An 18,737-nucleotide genomic window follows, 5' to 3' on the forward strand; every position below is an offset into this window, starting at 1 on the left:
CCGGACCACATCTTGGGCTACCATTCAACTCAGGGACCAAGGCATTAAGTATTGGCCACCACAAGGCACCGGGGAGCTCCTAGCACCCCAGCGGACTTCCTCACAGAGGGAATTCTGGTGATCCCCCTAGAAGCGGGTGAGAGAACCTACCTCCTAGGCATTTTCCAGCTAGCACTCACTGTGCATGTCCCTTCCCCAGACATTCTCCCAGGACTTGTTGCTGTGGATGCCACTAGTGATGCTCTCTCCTTGGGCCCTTTGTACTCAGGGCTGACACCATGAGTTGTGAAGGATATAAATCTGGTTCGGCCACTCATTTAACAGTTGAGAAACCCCTTCTGAGGTGTGGAAGGGCTTGGCCAGTGCCCCAAGGCTTTCCGGGGAAACAGACCCCTGGGCAGTTGGCTCCTCATTTCCTAACCCTTGTGTGTCTGTGTCTTTGAACTTAAGTAGTGAGGAATATGCATTCCCTACCAAGTGAGGTTTTCGGCCTCAGACAGTTTACCATCCTGTTTGAGACTCTCACCACAGAGCATTAAGGAGAACTCCAACTAGGTACCCTAGCAGCAGAAGTGGGACCCCTTAGGAATGTCAGCTGGAGTTTAGGAATCTGCCTATTCATTCCAGTGACACCCCAGGAAATGGATATTTCCTGGAAAGGAAGGTGATCATCAGGCTATTGACACTTTGATTCATCTTAAGGCTGATTTTGTTTTTTCAAGACCCATGATAATTGGCTAGACTGACCTCTTGAGACATTGAGAAATTATCATGAAAGTGAAGAATTGAAGAGAAAGTATTCAGCGAAGAGCACCTGAAAGGGAACATCTAATTGTAAAATCACGTTGTCCCAGAATTTTGAGGAATCTTTGTAGTTTGAAGGAATAGGCAACAGGTCCTTACTGCCTCTTTCTATAAGTCAGGCACGTGTTATGTGCCTTCACTGTCACTTTGCTCATTTTACAGGTATGACTCATAACACTCTAATAGAAACAGTCTAATATATATAGGCTTGTAGTTAAAAAAAAAAAACTCAGCAATTGAGCAAGAAAAAGCCTGTTATTAAGAATCAATACTGATTGGATTAAATGGGCTAGTTGATCCTTAATACAAGTTTTGTTCATGCCTTCATTGACTTATTGAGCACCTACTATGTGCCTGACAGAGCAGTGGGTAAAACAGATCTGGTCTCTGTTTTTATGGAGTTCACATTTCAGAACCAAGGGATGAGCAAGGCAAATTCAGATAGTATTAGATGTTTTGAAGAAAAGGAATCAGAGTGCTGTGTGTGGTAGAGTACTGTAGTGTGTGTGTGTGTGTGTGTGTGTGTGTGTGTGTAAGAGAGAGAGGGAAAGAGAGATGGACAGGTGGGAAGGGCCCCAGCTTCTTAGATTATTCTTTTTTAAGATTTTATTTGAGAGAGAGAGAGCGAGCATGCAAGAGAGCAAGAGCAAGTGGGGTGAAGGAGCAGAGGGAGAGGGACAAGAGACTCTGAACTGAGCCCTGTAGCCCAATGAGGACTCAATCCCATGACCCCAAGATCAGGACCTGAACAGAAACCAGGAGTCAGACTCTTTAACCAACTGAGCCACCCAGGTACCCCCCCTTAGACTGGATTTTAAAGAGAGATTTTTTTTTTCTTAAAGATTTTATTTATTTATTAGAGAGAGAGAGAGAGAGAGAGAGAACAAGAGTGGGGGTGGGGAGCAGCAGGGGCAGAGGGAGAGGGAGAAGCAGGATCCTACTGAGCAAAGAGAGAGCCTGATGCTGGGCTTGATTCCAGGACCCTGAGATCAAGACCTGAGTCAAAGGCAAATGCTTAACTGACTAAGCCACCCCGGTACCCCCTAAGGAGAGATTTTTCTAAGATGACCTTGAGATGAGCCCCCAGAATATCGACAGATTGTTCTGGTACAGGGAACCACAATCAGATGGTCCTGTCAACAAGCTCAATGTGTTCCAGGCATAGTTGGAGGGCAGTGTGGCTGGGGGAGTGAGGTTGAAGGCCAGTGGCCAGGTCATGCAGAGCCTCGTAGGCTGAGGTATGCCATCTGAATTTCAAGTGGAGTGGGAAGCCAAAGGCACAGACGTAATGTGATAGATTTATATTTTTTCAGAGGTTACTCTGGGTGCAGTGTGAAGAATGGATCATAGGAGAAGAGCGATAAGGAGACTTGCTCCAAGTTGATTATGGTGACCTAGCAAACCGTGGTAGCAGTAGGTGGGCAGGAGCTGTTTGGGGAGGTAGAGTGGGAAGTCCCTCTTTATGTTTCTTTCTCAGATGTCCCATCTACCTAGTGAGAATGACATCATCCACTTATCTTATAAAAATAAATAAGCTAGTGATTATGCTCTTGAGGGTAAAGTGAGACCTTATAACTATTACTTGCTAGTAGCGTGTTATTTTGAATTTCCTGTGCTTTATTTTCAAAAATTTTATAGTGAACTTAATTCTTTTTTAAAAAAGATTTTTATTTATTTATTCATGAGAGACAGAGAGAGAGAGAGAGAGAGAGAGAGGGAGAAACACAGGCAGAGGGAGCAGCAGGCCCCCAGTGGGGAGCCTAATTCAGGACTCGATCCCAGGACCCCGGGATCATGACCTGAGCCAAAGGCAGATGCTCAACCACTGAGCCACCCAGGTGCCCCTAAACTTAATTCTTTTTACTTATTCTATCTTTACAATAAATTATTTTTATCATACATAAAAAATATTTTGATCTGTTCAGAAGATTGGGAATCTTAACCCAGAGTTACCAGTGAAACATACCATCATAGAATGAAGAGGAAATAATGCTAAACTTATAGCTGGCTTACTTTTGGGAATTGAATGTCATTAGGGTAGAATTCAAAATAAATTATCTGAATCTGGGAATGGTAAAAGAAAGTTCAAAAGAAAGGTAGCAAATTTGCCTTTGTCCTGGGTATGTCTGTGTGCAGATATCTGAGTGCAAAAGATCTGTTGATAATTGAAAATCTATACATGGCAGCAGAATTTCTGGGAGGGCTGTGAACCAGAGTTGAATAGGATTGTTTCCCTTAGTGAAGCATTCTCCCTCACAGGGGACTCTTGAACCTTCCCCGGTTGATCACTGACGAAATTTTAGAGGGTCAGGCAAGAGTTTTGAAGCTGTTTACCAACTACGGTAGGGATGACCTTCTCGGGGACAGGACACTATCTACCACAATGAGGCAACCCTATTTCTCTTTCCTGCCCCATTTTGACATGCAACTTACTAGGAGGAGATGTGTCTGTTTGGAAGAAAATAGAGGTCCTTCCTCATTTATGTTGTGTGCAGTGGAGGATTCTGCTCTTGGTGACTTAATGGGCTCCTGGTTATCCTCACTCGCCAGACCCCATTAATGACTGATGGGCCAGAGCATCTGATTTCAGCTCGAAGTGGCCAGTCTGGTGATTCAAATTGCAGACAAAATAATGACAGGGTTGAGGGATCTGTGTAGTCCCTTAGGGTTGGGAGTGATTGGGGCATCTTTAAAGGCAGAGGTTTCTTGTAGCAGCAACTAATTATTCTGTTTAACTTAGCTAATACTTTGTAACGTTGAATTAGTGCCATCCTTTAAAAATCAGTGGGTTTTACATAGAAATATGGTTTTCCAGCTTTTCTTACGAACAAAACAAAACAAAATAGATCTAGTAACATGGAGCTCTCAACCATAGATGGCAGCATCAACTGGAACAGGGTGGTGGCGTTCCTTTTCAGATGGTCTCCTTTGCCACGGTCTCCACCACTGGTTTTTCTATCTTGTGTGTCTTGTTTAGCTCACTTGAGTTAGCTGGCTGGCCCTTATAGGCTTCTGACCTTAAACCTCAGGTTTAGAGCTTCTAGTCCTGCCTGTCCATTCCCCTTCTACCCTTATCTAATGGAGCAATCTCTTTATCAGTATCCTTGCTGGGAGTCCGCAGGCCTGCACTTAAAACTGCTCCTCTGATAGAATATAGTAATTGTTGAAAAGCTCCTGCTGTGGAGTTCTGTAGTCGACGTTCACATATGTGCCCTTTTCCTGTAGCACCATATTGGTCATATGCCATGTGGGTCTTCCCCAGAGTAAACATCCCTGGTTCCTTGAACAGCTCCTCATATGACTTGTTGCCTTGTTCCCTCATCAGTCTAGTTACTGTTCAGTGGGTGTCCTTTTGAATAAGCTTTCCATTGTTCAAACCCTTAAAACCTGACCAGTTCAGTGAGCTGTGGTTCAACTGGTATGGAATATTACCGGGATGCTTCCAGGATGGCAGCAAACTGTCCAGGGACCTTAAATGACTTTTAACATTTATGGCCTTAAAACTCAATAGGACACCAAACATTTGGAAGCTGGATGCAGATGAGTTTCCATTTCCAAAAGGGGAGTAGAATCAATTAGTTTTATTTTATTTGCAGCTGTTAAGTACTTACCAAGCCTGTTTTATTCAGTTACTCCCACAATAAGGAACTGCTTCTTAGTTTACTTTTTTGACCATATCTCTTTTCTTGGATTGTGAAATGATTACACAAGAGTTGTATCTACTGTGCATGAGATAAGAGTCTTTACACACTTTTGCAGAAGTCACTTGAGAGTCCTACATTTGAGAAAATGTTCAGATGAAGTTTTGATTCTCTTAGCTAATCTGGTAGGGAGAAAATAATATTAATAGAGCAGGTACTAGCTCTTCTCTTTCCACGTTTCAGTATCAGCAAGTATGAGGCAAGAACTTTTTGCTGATGCTTTTTATTTATTTATTTTTAAAGATTTTATTTACTTAACTGAGGAAGAGAAAGCAAGAGACAGAGCACAAGCAGAGGAGGAGAAGGAGGAAGAGGAGAAAGAGGGGGAGAAGAAGGGGGAGGGGGAGAAGCAGACTCCCAGCTGAGCAGGGAGCCCAACGCAGGGCTCGATCCTGGATCCCAAGGATCACGAACTGAGCCGAAGGCAGATGCTTAGCTGACTGAGCCACCCAGGCAACCCTTGCTGATGCTTTTGAAAAGGAGTCCTAGATCTTAGAAGAAGATGGAACCTTGGAGTTGGCCTACACCCATGCACCCATCCTTTTTCCTAGCACCCCTGGCAGGGGACCACTTAGTAGTCCTTGAACCCTTCTCATGACAGAGAACCCTCTCCACACTGTAAGGTATACATCACAAACAATGTGATAATTAAAAAGTTCCTCTGTGTTGGGGGCATCCACCTCCATACAGCTGGTTTCAGGATGAAATAAATATTTCTTCCGTATTAAACAAGGATATAGTTTCTCCAGTCTCCCTTTAGACCAAAATTCCTCAGCCTTAGCACTGCTGAGCTTCTAGGCCAGACATTTATGTTGTAGTGTCTGTCTTGTACACTGTAGGATGTTTTGCAGCATCCCTGGCCACAGCCTGCCAGATGCCAGGCCAGTAGCAGTCCCTCCCTGGTGTGACAACCAAAAATGTCTCCAGACACTGCCAAATGTCTTTGGGGTGTCCCAACTGAGATTCACTGCTCTGGGATGAAGTTCAGCTACTTTCAGAATGAAGTAAACACTGTTTCCTTATCAAATAAGATATAGTTGCTTAATGATACTGCTTGTAGAAAAATGCATGAGGTCTTTTACCTCTAGTTATTAATAAGTTTCACTAGATCCAGAGCAGGAGAAGGAATGGGTACGTAAAGTTACAAAGATTTGGACTTTCAAAACTCTATCTTTTGATAATTTTTTAATGTTTTAAACATGAATATGTAACACTAATATAAAAGAACAACAAAATATATTACAACTTAAAAAAAAAGTAACACATAGTTTAGAAATCATGGCTGGAAAATTGACAGTCTCTTGCCTTCATCCTGTTGTAAAATATTCAGAACAGAAGATTTTATCTTCTTCCTCAATCATTCACTTTGGTATTGAGTCAATTTTGAGATATTCAACTCATTTTCTTTTTACTGTAGTTGAAAGTGAATCAACCATTATTTGTTTTCTGCCTTCATTCTGTAACTTTTTATGCTCTTAGTTTTCTATTTCTGCTGTAATGATTTATCACAAATTTATTGGCTTATTTTTTATTTTTTTTAAAGATTTTATTTATTTATTTCAAAGAGAGAGAAAGAACATAAGTGAGCATGAGAGAGAGAGCCAGAGGGAGAAGCAGACTCCCCACTGAGCAGAGAGCCTCAGGTAGGACTTGATCGCAGGACTCAGGAATCATGACCAGAGCTGAAGGCAGCCACTTAAGCGACTGAACCACCCATGTGTCCCTATTGGTTTATTTTATTTTTTTTAAGATTTGTTTATTGTATATATAGAGAGAACAGTGGGAGAGGCTGAGGGAGACGAAGAGAAAGAATCCTCAAGCCAACTCCTTGCTGAGCCTGGAACCCAACATGAAGTTGGGATGATAGTCAAAATCAAGAGTGAGATGCCTAAATGCCACCTAATTCAGGCACCCTGCAAATTTATTGGTGTAAAGCAACCTGGCTTTATTATCTTATAGTTCCATAGGTCAGAAGTCTAACATGACCTCACTAGGATAAAATCAAGATGTCTTTAGAGTTACATTCTTTTCTGGAGGCTTTAGGGGAGAATCTGTCTCCTTACCTTTTCTAGACTCTAGAGGACACCCGTATTCTTTGGCTCATGGCCCCCTTCCTCAATCTTCAAAGCCACCAATTATGGGTTGAGTTCTCACGTCTCATTACTCTGACTTCCTCTTCTGCCACCCTATTCTGCTTCTTTATTTTTTTTAAGATTGTATTTATTCATTTATTCATGAGACACACACACACACACACACACACACACACGGGGAGAGAGAGAGAGAGAGAGAGAGAGAGAGGGGCAGAGACACAGGCAGAGGGAGAAGCAGGCCTCATTCAGGGAGCCCGACGTGGGACTCGATTCTGAGATTCCAAGATCACACCCTGGGCCAAAGGCAGACGCCAAACTGCTGAGCCACCTGGGGCTGCCCCTGCTTCTTTATTTTTTGTAATTCCAAAATGCCATTTTATTCTCTTAACTATGAAATAGAAAGTTGAAGAGATGAAACATTTCTAGATTAAGTATTCCCAGCTGATTAAATATTTCTGGCAAAGCCATGCCATCTATATTGGAAATGCCCTACATACAAGATTGTTAATTTGTAGTTGTCTAAGATCTATTCTTTCAAAGGAGAAAATGTCAAAGTTCCCATTATAGCATGTTTGCTTACTCACTGAAGGGCAGCAAGAGCTCTCAGAGGCACATGCTACCTGTCCATCTGGCTATGCAGGTAAATCCTCCAGGGAACACCAGAAAGAATGCTCCAGTTTCTATAAAGGGCCCAGCATCTTTTTATTTTTTTATTTTTATTTTTTAGTAATCTTGACGCCTGATATGGGGCTTAGACTCACAACCCTGAGATCAAGAGTCACATGTTTTAGTAACTGAGGAGGTAGCCAGATCCCCATAAAGTGCCCAGTGTCTTCTTAGCATATATTGGCAACATGAGATGGCAGGGGTGCTGGACCCAGAAAAACGTTCAATGCTACGGCAGTCAGGGGCAGGTCCACATGTCACAGGGGTAAGGGGCTTAGCTCTTTGAATATGATGGAGGAAATGTATGCCACCAGTTTTGCTGTGAATTCATAAGCTGAGCAGTTTTAACAATGGTGGTGATGATAATGGCCAGCAAAGGTGCAGAAGGCCCAATCCACTAGTTCCTCCATCAGATCTGCCACTCCATCCCACTTCCCCAACCCCAACTGACCTGTTTGGGGTAGGTGGTCTCTGGCCACCTCAGCAAGCACAGGTGCATGCTGGTGATGGAGCTGAAGGAGCCACGGGCCAGGAACACCCCTAAGATTCAGCTCTTTATCTTGTCAGGCACATCCACACCTACTGCACTGGCCACCCTGCCTGTGCATCGCAGGGCTTCACAGAAGCACTCAGAGAACATGGGGGGAGGGGATTGCAGGGGACTGGAGTGTCCACCACACCCAACCCCAGGCTCCTGGCCATAGCTTGGCCCTGCACCCGAGGACCGCACAAGACACACCTGGTCTCATGTCATAGGACCTTCTGTGGCCACTCTCCCTCTTCCACTTTTAAAGACCCTAATGATTATATTGTGCCCTTCTGGATAATCCAGGCTAATCTGTGTTCAAGTCAACTGATTAGCTACCGTAATTCCATCTATAACCTTGATTCCCCTTTGGTGTGTCATGTTCTGGGGATTAAGATGTGGAGATTTGGAGAGTAGAGGAGTATCATTATTCCAGCAGCCATATACTCCCATTCCAAAAGTTCATCAGAAAGAATTTGAGGAAGAGAGTCCTGGTACTTGTGAAGGAGCCATTTCTCTTCTCTTTACCAGGAACAGGAGACATAACTCACAGGCCCTAATCCCTTGTCAGGATTAGGATTTACACAGGTCTACTCATCAGCTCTTAACAGAAATTCTGGACTCAAGAGTGGACATTTTGCATTTTTGGTTTGTCTTTCATTTCAAAAAGGGAAATAATGCCTGATGAGAATTTACTAGTGATGGACTGGAACAGAGAGTTAGCAGAGCTCGGGTGTGATATAGAAATCTCAGCTGGGATTTAAAGATTTTATTTATTTATTCACCAGAGACACAGAGAGAGAGACAGAGAGAGACAGAGGCAGAGGGAGAAGCAGGCTCCATGCAGGGAGCCCGACGTGGGACTCCATCCCCGGTCTCCAGGATCATGCCCAGGGCTGAAGGTGGCGCTAAACTGCTGAGCCACCCAGGCTGCCCTCAGCTGGGATTTAAAGAGCAAGTAGGAAACTGTGGCTTGAGAGATAGACATTAAGTACACAGAAGAAAAGACTTTAAAAAAAAAAAAGTCACCTCTACACCCAACCTGGGGCTGGAACTCACAACCCTGAGTCAATTGACTGAGCCAGCCAGGAGCCCCCAGAAGGTACCAGCATTTAAATAGATTTAAGTAGAATGTGTTCTCTGAGCACTCTAAAGCTCTTGTCTATCTGCTGGGATAATATTTTATCTAGTGGTCAAGGAATCAAAATAGAAGAAAATGCTTCTCAGGTTTTATAATTTTAAAATTAGTGTTTTTTTTTTTAAGTGAATCTTCTCATGGATAAAAGAGAAAAACAGGAAGCATCTGCCTTTGGCTCAGGGTGTGATCCCAGTTTAGGGATTGAGTCCTGCATCAGGATCCCTCTGAGGAGCCTGCTTCTTCCTATGCCTATGTCTCTGTCTCTCTCTCTGTGTCTCTCATGAATAAATAAATAAAATCTTTTTAAAAATTACCTTTCATTTCTAAATACAAACTCTTTAAGAAAGATCAACTTTGTAAATGTTTGTTATCTCTTTTATATATTTTGGGTCTTGTCCTTATTTTTGTCCCCCACATACACATTTCTTCTTCTTCCTATCTTATTTATCTGAGATCATGGCTAATCCTCTTTATTCTCTCCATAACATTTTACTTAATATTAAATGGAAATACTTTTCATGGTTATATGAACTGTACTAAATATTCTTTCAAGATTATTTACTAGTAGTAAAGCAGTATGTTTGGTTGCAAAAGAAAATGTGAAACATTATGGGAAAACCACCATAATTCTATAACCCTTATTATATTAATAGTCTTTTAGGGTGAATTTTTACACAGCAAAATCTTAGGATCTTTTTTCAATTAGAATTGCATTGTAAATGGTTTCTTAAGTCATCACAAATCGTTTTGTAAATATTATGTTACTAACTGAATAAAATCCCATTGATGACATTATGGTTTGAGGTTCTGTAGGGCTTCCCTTTGTGTATGCTGGCTCTCCTAAATAGAATTGGAATGAACGCCATAGTGCATTGTATTCTGAGAGCCTTTCTTCCCTGTGAATACAATTTTTGTGTGTGCTGATCTCAGAAATGAACAGGTCAAAGGGTATGGACAATTTAAGGCTTGCCATATTGCCTTCCAAAAGTCACGGTACCTATTTATATCCCCACCAGAACTGCTGACTGTGCTTTGATAAGTTTCAGGAGTTAAATAATAGGTAAGTCCCATGTTTCCCAGCTTTTTGTTTACCAATTACTGCTCTGTCTGGCCAGGTCCATCTTTCTCCTTGAAAATTTTGTATTGGCTGATGGTGTCAGTCATGATCCTTCAAAGATTATATTTAGTAACATTGCAGCATCAAATGTTTCAGTGGAAACAAAATCACCTTGGATTCTCCAGCTGTAAATATCCAAAGTCAATAGTATCCTTTTCAGGGGCAGCCCCGGTGGTGCAGCAGTTTAGCGCCACCTGCAGCCCGGGGTCTGATCCTGGAGACCTGGGATCGAGTCCCATGTCAGGCTCCCTGCATGGAGCCTGATTCTCCCTCTGCCTGTGTCTCTGCCTCTCTCTCTCTCTCTCTCTCTCTCTCTCTCTCTCTCTCTCTCTGTCTCTCATGAATGAATAAATAAAATCTTAAAAAAAATATTATCCTTTTCAGCATCCTGAAAAGTTTGCAAACATAAATACAGATTTAGCTAACTCACATCCCATGGTTGAGAAGAAGGTCCTTTTCTGTAGAAAGAGAACCACGATAGTTAACAGACTTCTTATGAATTATCCCTCTTTGTTTGGATTCAGAGGCTTCCCTTAGTCATCCTCTCAGATATCTCAGTGGCCATCGGAAGGTAAAAGAAAGCCAGTGCCTGAAAAAGCTGGGACTTGCTGCCGTTGATAGTGGTCCTTTGTTCAGAAAAGCAAGAAGCACTATTTTTATTTTAGTAACATGGGAAATATTTGGCCACATTGATCTAGAATGTGTAATACTTCCATAGAGGATTGGTAGTCACTTACAATAGAATCATGTGAAACAGCAAAAACAGTTTTACCTAAGAAAGAAAGCTAGAGAAATGGATTCAAAGCCAAACGACTGTGTTGTAAAGATACATAGAACCTGTGTGACATTTGAAAAGGTGAAAGATAGTGGACATTTTCTGGAGCAGCTTCAATCAGTTTGGGTAAAGAAAATGGACAAGATTTTTTGGTGTTAAGAAGTGACACATAAATTAACCCTAAAGTCATGGTGTAAAGTGAGGGTGGTTTGGGGGCACTGGGGCGAGTGGGGGTTACCATCCAGGAGATCAGGTGCCCTTAACTGGGGAGGAATGAGGGCAGAGCCTAGGACTGAGAGCTAGTCGTAAAGAGGAGAGGGTGAATGTGGTCTGGAATTGGATCTAAGGCAGAGAGAAAGGCCTCAGAAGGAGGGTCATCCTGGTGTTTCTGTTTTCCTTGGAGAAGGAGGTTTCTCCTCTTCGGTTGTAAGGAATAGGAGAGCAGCGCAAAGGAGAGTGCGTCCGTTTATGGAGCGAGCCTTGAACCAAATGGGGAGAGGTGAGCTAAGGAGTAAAGAAAGGGCTGCCCTGGAATCACTGGGACACAAGTAGACTGGACTGTGGCCTGGGGGCACAACTGTGTTTAGTGAATGCACTGAGGCTCTAAACCCCTGTGCCGTACATCCCCTGTGAGCCCCAGACACACGGATCATCGGGCTAAAGATCTGGGGGAGAGACCCATCAACCCAGCTCAGTCTGCTAAGGATCCTCCTCTTGAGACTGTCAGCTCCTGCAGGACCTCTCCTAGGAGGGCTTTCCGTGCTTTCTGGCACCGCACACCCCCTGGAATAGACCATCCTCCTTTGTGTCCACACCAAACCCACTCTTATCAAAATGTCTCAAACTCCAAATTGCACTTTAAGAAATCACTAGGGAAAAAAAAAAAAAAAAAGAAATCACTGGCTCTCTCCATGCCTCCTCAGCACTTAGCCAAAGCAGAAAGAAGGCAATGCTGCAAATATCCCATCATCTACATGGCATTCAAGACAAAAACTACTAAGGCAAAAGAACATATGACCCATGTATGTATTTAGAATAATTCATTTACAGAGTTTTGAATTTCAAGACTGAAATTTCCTCATAGCATTGAAGTCCTGGCTGCACTGTTGCCCTTCAGAGGTTTTCGGGTGCTCATGGTAGGAGCCAGCCAGACCTTAGCACTCACTGCCTAGCACATGGTTGGTACTTAGTAAATGTTTGAATGGATATGGGTCAACCAATGGGGCAAGTGCTCCTGGCTGAGGAAACCATCCAAGGCATCAAGACATAAGACACTCAGCTGGATTATGGGGGGAATAAGGTGAAAGGCAAGTGTGGTGGCACATACATACCACAAGTTGAATACATTAGGGAATAATTTACATATCTTAGTAAACTTATACGTAGGTTATATCCTACATATGCTGTTCAATAAACCTACCTGGTTAGCAAGGGGCTCTTAAAATAAATGGTTTTCAGGTCTGTTCTGTTTTGTATATGTGGTTTTGTTCCATCTCCTAGATAAGGTAGGTCTCTCCCTACCTGTACCCACTTGTTCCCAGTAGTCTAGTGGTTCCCCACCAGGGGCAGCCTCCCCCCCCGCGCCCACCCAGGGACATTTGGCAATGTTTTTGTCTTTGTCACAACTCGGGGCTGTGGGGAGAATGTTACCACTGGCATCTGATGCATAGAGTCCAGGGATGCTGCTAAGTATCCTCCAATGCATACGCCAGTTCCCACAAGAAAGAATTACCTGGTCCCAAATGTTAGTGGTGCAGAGGATGAGAAACCAGCAGAGCCAGAGCCTGCCCTACCCGAGCTGTCTGGGCCACTCAGCAGGATAAACCTGCCAACTTTCAGGTCACAGACTCTCTCCTTTCTCAGAATGTGATCTCTAGAGTCTAATGTATTTTTCTCCCAATGGAACTTAAGCTGGTTCCTGGTGAATAAGGGAAAGGATTATGTCCTGAGAGTTGGTGTCTTCGGTGCTGTGCTAGCATGTTCCCTCACCTCATCAACTCCACCACACAGGTATTGTTAATTCCACTTCATCAGCTGGGAGATTTAGGTTTCAGATGTTCAATGACTGGCTGAGTTGATGCTTCTGATTAAAGCCAGGCCTTTCCTATTGCCCTTGTCCAGAGCTTGATGGGACACCCTGGTCTCCCCAAGAGCCCACATGAACCTTCCCTACAGTGTTGGGCTCACTGCAGTTGCAGACCTGATGACCTAGTGACCAAGGGACAAGGTATTCTCATCCCAGCTTGACCACTGATTTGCTGTGTGGCTCCAGGAAATTTTTTCCCTTCTTTTAAGTCTCAATTTCTTTGTATGTGGAACAAGGGGATTCGATTAGTATCTCATTGTTTCACCAGGGCTGGAGTAGGTTATGTTCATCTTTTTTTAATATATATATATTTATTTATTTGTTTTAGAGAGAGAGCATGAGCAGAAGGGGCAGAGGGAGAAGGAGAGAATCTGAAGCAGGCTCCATGCTGGGCACAGAGTTCTATGTGGGGCTCGATCTCAGGACCCTGAGATCATGACCCAAGTGTAAAAAGCAAGAGTTAGACACTTAACAGACTGTGCACCCAGGCCCCCTGTGTTTATCTTTATCTGGAGCTCAAAACCAGGCACTCTTTGAAGAATATTATTCTCTTTTGTTTGTCATCCTACACCTCAAACCTCCTTCATCCCCATCCCCTAACACTCTGAAACTCCCTTAAAAGCCTAGCACAATGCCTGGCTCATGGGTATACTAATTTGAAATTGTAATAACCACAAATCACTGATTTTTTTTTTCAGGAAAAATACCTACTCCAGACTTTCAAACTGAAATGAAGCACACCTTTCCCCTAAAATTATTGCTCCAAAACAAAGCCTCAAATCCAATATTATCTCCAAATTGGGCCAAAAATCTCTGTGTCCAGCTTCTTTCTGACAGGAAGCCATTTGTTTAGATTCTGTTGCTCAAGTAAAGAGCTAGGGTTTTGTTTTCTCTTTTATTTTAATTTTCCTGCTCAAGCAGTGTGTGTTTGTTGTTGTTGTTGTTGACAAATTAGCAAAGTACATTTAAAAAAAAAGAACCATTTGTAATCCTCCACTTAAATATAAGTGGTGAGAACATTCTAGCTTTATATTCATCTAGACTTTTTTCCACTTGTGTATAAACATACATCTTTAAATGAAAATGAGAGCAAAATATACTGATAGTTTTTGCTCATATACCTCAGAGTGCTGGGCTTGTTGGTCAAGCCTCCAAAACCTACCAGGCATTTGAGTGAGCAAATCGCCCCAAGCCTCAGTGTTCCTAACTGTAAAATGGAGGTAATAGTACCTGCCTAACTCTACTCCTTGTGAGGACTAGCAATTACATTGAGTATACAGACATAGTTGGCACATAGTAGGTGCTCAATAAAAGATAGTCATTTATACCTCATATCACCTTTTTTTAAATTTCTTGACTCAAGTCAAGAACCAGTCCTCAAGTTTTGGATTCAGAAGGTCTGAATTGCAGTCGAAATACTTCCTTGTTTATCTTTAGGAGTTTCTGCTAATATTCAAGCAGACAAAACCCAAGCCAACAAGTTGAGACACTGAAAAACAATCCCTGAGTCTCTCCTCAGATGCCTATGATATGCTAATTAGGAACATTTGTCAACGCTTCCAGAAGCATGCTTCATCAAGTCCTCCTCCAGATCCAAAGAGTTCTCACTCAGGTTTTTAGAAAATGTAAAACTGATTAAAAATGAACATCAAGATCCTCTTTCTTATTACTTCTACAGCTTTTTGCCTGACATCACTAGTTTAATTTTAAAAGGGCTTCTTGTCCAGAATTGCCTGTTTCACTATTAAACTTCCTGAAAGAAGACTGGCTTATATGTCCCAAATATAGAGAAAAAAATGGTTTCAAAAAGGAACAATTTTCCCATTTTGTTTTTAATGATGGGAAATTGCATCTCCAGAACAGAGCTGTTTGCACCCTTTAAGTATTGTCTATTGCCTATCTCTCTCAAACACAGAAGTTATATCGCAAACTATACTCTGAATAATTCAGACTCCTAGTTTATGGACTAGCTCTTCACTGCAGTGCTGAATGATAGAGTGCAGCCACACTCACTCTAGTCTGAAACTTGGCAGCCAGAGGGTGCTGGAGTAGCCAGGGTGGATTACTCCGCACGGGATCTGATTTGAAGGACTTTGAAAGACCCTTTTTTTTTTTTTTTCTCCAAAGCATTTCTTCCCCAAAGCATATGATTCTCTCCTTTAGAGTAAACTTTCAGGGGCTTTGATAGGATACCACCTGGAGACCGTGGCTAAAAGAAAGTGTTGTTATTTGGAAGTTGATGAGGAGAGCCTCGTGAGCACATCAGTACCTCTTCGCAGCTTGTTAGACTAGGGAGCTGTTACCTTGAGATGCCAAATAAGGAGCTGAAAGGAGGAATATTACATAAGTCTTGAGAAGCAGATGGTAGAGATGGTAGAGGCCAAGAGAAGAGGTTCCCCTGGCCTTATGAGGCTCTAGCAGGCTGCAAAGGGGAAGAGGGTGAGTGAATACAAAGTTCCCCCAAGAAAAGTAGGAGAAATGATAATTATAGTCTTTAGGGCATGTTAGAACCCGTAATGAAACCTTAAGATCTCTTCAGCAGAACCACCTATGGACAAAGGGGATGTTGACCAAGGATGGCTTCTTGCATCTATCTCAATAAGGTCTTGATTGACACACTAGCTTTTATTTCTTTAACATTTATTAAGCAACTACTTACCTAGGGGCAAAGCATGGTGGTAGCAATGCAAAATGAGTATGCTAACATTCGCACTAGCCACATGCAAGAACACTGTTTTACATGTATTAATCATCTAACGTTGGGGAATATTATTATCATCCTCAGCCCCATTTTGCAGATGAGGAAATAAGGCACAGAAGGATTCTACAGTTTGCAGAGGGTCACACTCTAATGTCCAGGCTAGGTTTCAGACCCAGGCATTTGGGTTCTAGGCACTGAGACCCAAGTAATTGATCCCTACTCACTTCGGTGCCTCAAGAAGGCACACCTGATGTGAAATCATCTGGGAATATGTTTCTGGGCTACCTGTAGCTCACACAAAAAAGAAGATAAGATCTTTCATCCTTAGTCAAGAAGTATTTACTAATACTTGCTAGATACTGGGTCCTTTGTTAAGTTATAACAATAAATGACAAATGAAACCAGTCCCTGCCCTGGAGGAGCTCACAGGTGAAGCAATCCTATAAACAGAGCCTTGTAGTAAAGGCTGCGAAAAGTGCCCGAATGGAGACATGTACAGGATGCTGTTTTGAGCAGAGAGGGTGGCCTTCTGTGTGGATAGTGGCTCCAGGGCCTGACTATTCCCAGATATGGGAGCCTCTACTTGCTGAGGCAGGAAGTGCCTACTTCTCCAGTGCCCTTGAGGGTCCAGGCCCAGAGAAGGCCCCCTTTCCTGACTGTAGGGAAACTTTGGTGCCTGTTATCCACTGCTTTGGACTGAGCTGTTTTGCCAGAGGGACAGTCTTGGCATAACTTTCCATCCCACAAAGCACACCAGCCAGAAGTAGCAGTGGAAGGCAGTGCATTCTGTGGCTGGGGAAGTGGAGAAAAGAGAGGGATCCCATCTGGGTTGTTCTATCACTCAGTACACTGGGGTCGAAGGAAGAAAACCTTCCCTCCAGTCCTGCCCACAAATAGTGGCAGTGTGACTTCAGCCTAGAACCATAGTCTGTCTTTCATTGATCTTCTTCCCAAAATGAAAAATGCAGGATGCTACGATTTGCTTCTCTGTTATGTCTACTAAACCATTATCCGCACTGCACTTTGTAAAGAACCTAGTAAAGCATTCATCACAATTGTTTGAAAGTTTCTCAACCCACTGGAATTTTGGAGATAAAAATCATGTCTATTTTAAAAACCTGGGTTTTTTTTTTTTTAATTTAGAAATATTTTTATCCCAAACATAGATTGACATATTGGCATTCTTAAAATTGAATGAATACATGAACAAATGAATGAATGAGGCAGCCAATCATTAAATTAGAGGATTCCTACTTTGAGGATGAGATGAGACAGCACATGTGATAGAGTGGTGAGAACCTCTAAACCAATTGTATTCTCTGAGTACCTGGGAGGCTCCATCGGTGGAGCATGTGCCTCTTGATCTCAGGGTCGTGAGTTCAAGCCCCACGTTGGAGCAGAGTTTACTCAAATAAAAACATAATAAGTAAGTAAGTAAGTAAATAAATAAATAAAATAGTACTCTTTTTGCTCCGTTGCAGCAGTTTCCAAATACTACATTCTGGGTGTGGCTGTGTTGGGAGCCCTCAAAAGCTAAAGTGCAGATGCCTGGACATGCCTTCTAAAGATTGTGAGTCAGTAGGTCTGGGGTGGGACTCAGGAGTCAGTCAGTATGGATTTTGTTTTTGTTTTTGTTTTTGTTTTTTAGAGAGAGTGTGTGAGTGTGAGGCGGGGCGGGAGAGGGACAGAGAGAGAGAGAGAGAGAATCTTAAGCAGGTTCCACACCCAGAACGAAGCCTGACCAGGCCTCGATCTCATGACCCTGAGATCACAACCTGAGCCCAAATCATGAGTGGGATGCTTAACCAACCGAGCCACTCAGGCGCCCCAGTCAGTGTGAACAAAGATTCTCCAAGAACCATTGTAGCTTGCATGGGGTCAGGGTGGGAACTCCGGTGTGCCATTTCACCTGGCCTTAAATCACTCTGAGAACCAAAGGTGATGGCATTGGCACAGGTCTGGTGGGAAGCATGGGGAGGGCAGAGCTCTCCAGTCCTGCTTGGAGGGCTTGGGGAAGCCCTTCCAACAATTGGCTGTCTCAAACTCTTCCTTAGGTTGTTACAGGGAGGTTGTCACGAATACCAAGGAGCTGTGGGCAAGCTAACTTTCTTTGGGACAGTGCAATATTCCTAAAAAAAAATCTCTGTTGACCTCCGTGTGTATTTCACTTTGCCTTCTTCCTCTTCTTTGTCTTCCTTGGTTTTCCAAATGGCCGAAGAACACTCCTCTTATTCAGTCATGGGCTATAAGCACCAGGGGTGGAATTTCTTAAAGCCCTCTGCTCACATCCCTGTGAAAACTTTTCTGTGGATGAAAAGCCCAGTTGTGACAGTACAACAGAAGGGGAGGCTGGTGAGCAGATTGCCTGACTTCCACTCAGTTTCTTCTGTTGCTTATTTGGGAAACCCAGTAGCTTATTTGGGAAACAATTGTGATGAATGCTTTACTAGGTTCTTTACAGAGTGCAGTGCGGATAAAGGTTTAGTTTCTCTGGATTCACACCCAGTACTCTGCAGTTACCAAGGGCTCTGGAAGCTTGCTCCAAATATAAATTAAGGCAAGAACAATGAGGCAGATGCTCATCTCTTATGAGAACAATTTCTAACTCTTTTTTAAGTCTTCTTTCCAATCCAGGAAGTTCCTGAACACATTAGCATCTTGAAAGAGTTGCTGTGTTCATTAACTTTAGAAGATTATCGGTTTAGGCTGGAGAGGAATTGGTGATAGATACACCACGTTGATGTGCTGTGGTTAAAAGGAAGGACTCAGATATTCTGGGATCAAGCCCAGCCTCCAGCCCTTGCTAGCTGTGTGATTAGGACAAATCAGTTAAATTCTCCTTGCCTCTATTTCCTCTGATCCATACAAAGGTGATAATGAAACCTCCCTCGCAAATTGTTTAGTGATGACTGAATAAGATAACAGGTGCCAGAAACAGAAAAATGCTGGGCGTGTAGGAAGCCTTCAAATGTTGGCAGTATTGTTATTTACTTAGTGAGCCAATTTTTTCTTAAGAGTTTATTTTTTTTTTTAGTGAGAGTAGACAGAGGGGCGGAGGAAGAGGAAGAGAGAGAACCTCAAGCAGACTCCACACTGAGCATGGAGCCCAACGTGGGGCCCAATCTCACAA

The 18,737-nt window shown here is 42.9% G+C and overlaps 1 protein-coding gene across 6 annotated transcripts in view; it reads left to right on the plus strand.

Annotated features, from left to right (window-relative positions):
• The window catches only part of PLA2G7 (phospholipase A2 group VII), a 41,202-nt gene that overhangs the window by 1,959 nt on the left and 20,506 nt on the right, over positions 1-18,737 (plus strand). The gene's annotated exons all lie outside the window — the stretch shown is intronic.

The sequence above is a fragment of the Canis lupus genome, chromosome 7 (assembly GCF_048164855.1).
Source record: "Canis lupus baileyi chromosome 7, mCanLup2.hap1, whole genome shotgun sequence".
Taxonomy (NCBI): Eukaryota; Metazoa; Chordata; class Mammalia; order Carnivora; family Canidae; genus Canis; species Canis lupus.